Here is a 6325-nt window from a genome sequence, read left to right as displayed (position 1 = left end):
CGGGGTTTCACCGTGTTAGCCAGGATGGTCTCGATCTCCTGACCTTGTGATCCGCCCGCCTCAGCCTCCCAAAGTGCTGGGATTACAGGCGTGAGCCACCTCGCCCGGCCTATATGTAAATTTTACCTTAGTAAAAAACAAAACAGACTGGGCCCAGTGGCTCATGCCTGTAATCCCAGCACTTTGGGAAACTGAGGCGGGTGGATCACTTGAAGTAAGGAGTTCAAGACCAGCCTACCAACATGGTGAAACCCTGTCTCTACTAAAAATACAAAAGAAATTAGCTGGGTGTTGGCAAGCGCCTGTAATCCCAGCTACTTGGGAGGCTGAAGCAAGAGAATCGCTTGAACCTGGGAGCCTGAGGTTGCAGTGAACTGAGAGGGACCCACTGCACTCCAGCCTAGGTGACAAAGTGAGACTCCATCTCAAAACAAAACAAAACAAAAAATGTTAGCAGCTTCTAATCCCTTGATGGTTTATATAGACTGCAGCGATTTTCTCCAACTTCTCACTCACATGGCATCTTATTATATAGAGGTTTTAAATTTTAAATAATTAAATTTATCAACCTTCTTCATTTATGGTTTCTATATTTGTGTGTCTTGCTTCAGAAAGTTTCTCTTATTCCAGGTAATCATATTATCCTATTTTTTAAATTCTATTTTGGAATAAGTATTTCTTATTACAGGCAATCATATTAGCCTATTTTTTTCAACATGTTTATTGTTTATTGTCTCCACTAAAAATACAAAAAAAAAAAAAAGCTCGGCATGGTGGTGCACACTTGTGGTCCCAGCTACTTGGGCGGATGAGGTAGGAGGATTGCTTAGCATGTGGGGGAGGGAGGTTGCACTGAGCCAAGATTGTGCCACTGCCCTCCAGCCTGGGTGACAGAGCAAGACCCTGTCTCAAAAAGAAAAAAGAAAAAAGAAAAAAAAGGCCAGGCTCACTGGCTCACACCTGTAATCCCAGCACTTTGGGAGGCTAAGGTGGATGGATCACTTGAGGTCAGGAGTTCGAGACCAGCCTGGACGACATGGCAAAACCCTGTCTCTACTAAAAATACAAAAAAATTAGCTGGGCCTAGTGATGCATGCCTATAGTCCTGGCTACTAGTGAGGCCAAGGCAGGACAATTGCTTGAACCCAGAAGGCAGAGGTTGCCGTGAGCTGAGATCGCGCCATTGCACTCCAGCCTGGGCAACCAGAGTGAAACTCTGCCTCCAAAAAAAGAAGAAGAAAAAAAGTTTAGGCAAACATGCACTTTTCCTGTTGCCTTTTTTTTTTTTTTGAGATAGAGTTTTGCTCTTATTGTCCAGGCTAGATTGCAATGGCGTGATCTCAGCTTACCACAACCTCTGCCTCCTGGGTTCAAGCGATTCTCTTGCCTCAGCCTTCCGAGTAGCTGGGATTATAGGCATATGCCATCACGCCCGACTAATTTTGTATTTTTAGTAGAGACAGGGTTTCTCCATGTTGGTCAGACTAGTCTTAAACTCCCCACCTCAGGTGATCCTCCCACCTTGGCCTTCCAAAGTGCTGGGATTACAGGCGTGAGCCACCGCACCCAGCCTGAACATGCCAGATTGTAGTTCCAGGAGGCCAGAGATCATGAATACTTTGTCCACCACTATATTTCCAGCCCACAGAATACACAGCCTGGCAGCCAACAGATGCTTATTGAATGAATGAGCCTCAACAGGGCTTTCTCATTCCCACATGCCATGCTGTGGTCAGGCTTAAATCATAACCCAACTTCTGCCACCTAATATATGTATGACCTTGGTTAAATTAAACCAGCAGTCCTCAACCTTTTTGGCACTGGGGACCAGTTTCATGGAAGACAATTTTTCCACTGGGGAAGGAATGGTTTCGGGATGATTCAAGCACATTGCATTTATTGTGCACTTTATTTCTATTACTATTACATTATAATGTATAATACAAATAATTATACAACTCATCATAAAGTAGAATCAGTGGGATCCCTGAGCTTGTTTTCCTGCAACTAGAGGGTCCCACCTGATGTTGATGGGAGACAGTGACAGATCATCAGGCATTAGATTCTTATAAGGAGCAACCTAGATCTCTCACATGCGCAGTTCACAATAGGATTCATGCTCCTATGATAATCTAATGCCGCTGCTGATCTGACAGGAAGCAGAGCTGAGGCAGTAATGTAGGCAATGGGAACAGCTGTAAATACAGATGAAGCTTCGATCACCAGCCATTCACTTCCTGCTGTGCGGCTCAGTACCTAACAGGTCACGGACTGGTACTGGCCCCACGGCCCAGGGGTTGGGGACCCCGACTTAAACTAAGGCCCAGGTTTCCAGAATAACATCCACTTTGAGGGCTTGTTCAGCGGATTAAGTCATAAATGTTGGTATACTTGGCCGGGCATGGTGGTTCATGCCTGTAATCCCAGCACTTTCGGAGTCTGAGGTGGGTGGATCACTCGAGGTCAGGAATTTGAGACAAGCCTGGCCAACATGATGAAACCCCATCTCTACTAAAAATACAGAAAATTAGGCCGGGCGCAGTGTCTCATGCCTGTAATCCCAGTACTTTGGGAGGCTGAGGTGGGTGGATCATTTGAGGTCAGGAGTTTGAGATGAGCCTGGCCAACATGGTGAAACCCTGTATCTACTAATAAATACAAGAATTAGCCGGGTGATAGTGTCATGCACCTGTAATCCCAGCTACTCGGGAGGCTGAGGCGGGAGAATCCCTTGAGACTGAGAGGCAGAGGTTGAGGTGAGCTGAGATTGGGCCATTGCACTCCAGTCTGGGTGAGAGAGTGAGATCCTGTCTCAAAAAACAAAACAGAACAAAATTAGCCGGGCGAGGTGGCGGGCGCCTGTAGTCCCAGCTACTCAGGAGGCTGAGGCAGGAGAAAGGAGAATTACTTGAACCCGGTAGGCGGGGGTTGCAGTGAGCTGAGATTGCGCCATTGCACTTCAGCCTGGGCAACAAGAGCAGAAATTCCATCTCAAAAACAACGCAAAAGAAAAAATGTTGGTATACTGTTGGAGCATTATAATGCACAACTAATTCTGGGTCCTCTCCTGCTCCCCCCCCACCACTTTACTTTCTCTATGTAAGTCGTTTGTTCTCAGGCCTCAAGGCAGTTCCTTGCTCTAACCAGTTTGCCTCTACTAGTCCATAGAATTGCTTGGTTTGGCCGAATGAGTAAATCAATTATGGTCATTTACAAGAACCATTGCCCAAATATGCCTACTTACTCCAAAGCACAAGAATCATGAGGGGCAGTTCACACTTGTTGACCTCCCATGATGTGCGGGTCCTATGCTGGACACTTTCATGCTTTATCCCACAAATTAGGCTTGTCCTTAAGTAGAAGCATTGACAAAGTTTTTGCTACATGGATATTAATTTTGTGCCCAGATCATAGCATTTTTAAAAAAATTGTTGACTGAATAAACTCTGTTTTAGTTTTCTTTTTTTTTTTTGAGATGGAGTCTCACTCTGTCACCCAGGCTGGAGTGCAGTGGCACCATGTCTGCTCACTGCAACCTTCGCCTCCCCAGCTCAAGCAATCCTCCTGCCTCAGCGTCCGAAGTAGCTGGGACCACAGGCATGTGCCACCGTGCCTGGCTAACTTTTGTATTTTGTCATGTTGGCCAGGCTGGTCTTGAACTCTAGAGCTCAAGCAATCTGCCCGCCTAGGCCTCCCAAAGTGCTAGGATTACCAGTGTGAACCACCACACTGGCTTCTTTGTTACTTTTTTTTTTTTTAAATACAAATTGCCGTACTGTTTTCCATAGCAGCTGCACTATTTTATTTTATTTTGAGACAGAGTCTTGCTGTGTCGCCCAGGCTGGAGTGCAATGGTGCGATCTCGGCTCACTGCAACCTCTGCCTCCCAGGTTCAAGCGATTCTCCTGCCTCAGCCTCCAAAGTAGCTGGAATTACAGGCACCTGTCACCGCACCAGGCTAATTTTTGTATTTTTAGAAGAGACGGGGTTTCTCCATGTTGGCCAGGGTGGACTCAAACTTCTGACCTCAAGTGATCCGCCTGCCTCAGCTTCCCAAATGCTGGGATTACAGGTGGGAGCCACCGTGCCAGGCCAGCTGCACTATTTTATATTCCCACCAACGGTGCACAAGTATTCTGATTTCTCCACATCCTCACCAACACTTGTTATTTAGTGATTTTTGATAGCTGACATCCTAATGGGTATAAGGTGGTATCTCATTTTGGTTTTGATTTTCATTTACCTAATGGTTAGTTTTGTTAAGCATTTGTTAATTTGCTTGTTGGTCATTTCTACAGTATAGTATATTTCTTTGGAGAAACGTCTACTCAAGTCCTTTGCCCTTTTAATTGAGTTGCTTTTTTATTGTGGTTGAGTTGTAGGAGTTCTTTATATATTATAGATATTAACCCCTTATCAGATATATGATTTGCTATTTCCTCTCATTCTGTTGGTTGCCTTTTCACTGTCCTTTCTTTTTCGTTTTGTTTTGTTTTTTGGGGGGTGGGGGTTTGAGACGGAGTTTTGCTCTTTTGCCCAGGCTGGAGTGAAGTGGTGCAATCTCAGCTCACTGCAACTACTCTGGGGGTTCAAGCGATTGTCCTGCCTTAGCCTCCTGAGTTGCTGGGAATATAGGCGCCTGGCACCATGCCTGGCTGATTTTGTACTTCCAGCAGAGATGGGGTTTCACCATGTTGGCCGGGCTGGTCTCAAACTACTGACCTCAGGTGATCCACCCGCCTCGGCTTCCCAAAGTGCTAGAATTACAGGCTTGAGCCACCATGCCCAGCCTGTTGTGTCCTTTGATGCACAGAAATACGCTTTTCTCTACTGAATGGCCACGGTACCCTTGTCAAAAATCATTTGACTAGTCAGGGCGTGGTGGCTCACGCCTGTAATCCCAGCACTTTGGGAGGCTGAGGCGGGAGGACTGCTTGAGGCCAGGAGTTTGAGACATACCTGGGCAACATGGCAAATGGCAAAACCCCATCTCTTACACACAGTGCAAAAGTTAGCTGGGCATGGTGGGTGGCGTGTGACTACTGGCTGTCTCAACTACCTAGGAGGCTGAGGCAGAAGGATCTCTTGAGCCCAAGACGTCCAGGCTGCAGTGAGCTTTGATTGTGCCACTGAACTCCAGCCTGGGCGATGACGGAGCAAGGCTCTGTCTCAAAAAAAAAAAAAAAAAATCAGCTGGGTGCGGTGGTTCAGCACTTTGGGGGGCAGAGGCGGGCAGACCACGAGATCAAGAAATCGAGACCATCCTGGCCAACACGGTGAAACCCCGTCTCTACTAAAAATACAAAAATTAACTGGGCGTGGTGGCGTGTGCCTGTAGTCCCAGCTACTCGGGAGGCTGAGGCAGGAGAATGGCGTGAACCCGTGAGGTGGAGGTTGCAGTGAGCCGAGATCGCGCCACTGCACTCCAGCCTGGCTGCAGACCAAGACCCCGTCTCAAAAAAAAAAAAAAAGAAAAAGAAAAAAAAAATCATTTGACTGTATATGCAAAGGTTTTGTGCCACAAACTTTTGTGGTTGGTGATATAAACAACACGGTCTCTGCCTTAAGGAAGCCACAGTCGAATTAAATAGATTCCGTTTCAAGTAGCATCTGTCCTGTGTGCTCAGTGGGCACTGGGCCCATGTTTTCCCACATTTTGCCCCTTAAGCTTCTGATCCAACCGGTGAGATAGGTAGGATGATCCTCTTTAGCAGAGGGGTAAGCTTAGTCCCCTGAGAGCGCGGCTATGGCTTACGCGAGGGTACGGACAGTCAGGATTTGAACCCAAAGTTCCTGGCTCCATGTGTCATGCTACCTCCGGTCAGATGTTCTCACCTCTAAAACTTGGGTAGAAGTGAACCGAGATGCTCTCTACTGAGCAACTCTTCAGCTCCAGCATCCTATACATTAAGGAGTTACTAAAAGCCAGGGTCCACGAAAAAGGTGCAGACATTAAGCATGATTGGGGTGCACAGAAGAGCGGAGCCCAAAACACCACTTCCAGTCCCAGTGGACGGAGTCCTACAGCGGCAGCCCTGCAGGTCTGAGCGGTTGCCGAGTCCTCACCTCGAACCCGGGCGCGGTTGGGCTGTGCTACTGGCGCGGGTGGGGGACGCACAGCCCAAAAATGCCCGCGACAAGCTTCTAGGGCAGTTCTCGCCAGTCTCTCTGGAGGGAGCCTGCGGGCTTCTGCGACGTTTCTCGCACTTGCTCCCTGGCCTTGCTCCCGTTTCCACCCTTCCCGCGGAGGTTTTCCTTCCCTGTGGCCCCTTCCTTGTGTGTACTTTTGGTACGCCCCAACCCTGGCGGGGAGCTGCGTGGCGGG

General features: G+C 47.7%; 1 protein-coding gene across 1 annotated transcript in view; it reads left to right on the top strand.

Moving 5' to 3' along the window:
* Positions 1-6325, top strand: part of TMEM219 (transmembrane protein 219) — a 36636-nt gene that overhangs the window by 19548 nt on the left and 10763 nt on the right. The gene's annotated exons all lie outside the window — the stretch shown is intronic.

This window comes from Colobus angolensis, unplaced genomic scaffold (assembly GCF_000951035.1).
Source record: "Colobus angolensis palliatus isolate OR3802 unplaced genomic scaffold, Cang.pa_1.0 Scaffold128, whole genome shotgun sequence".
In the NCBI taxonomy this organism is placed as follows: domain Eukaryota; kingdom Metazoa; phylum Chordata; class Mammalia; order Primates; family Cercopithecidae; genus Colobus; species Colobus angolensis.
This window is presented reverse-complemented; position numbering and strand designations above follow the sequence as displayed.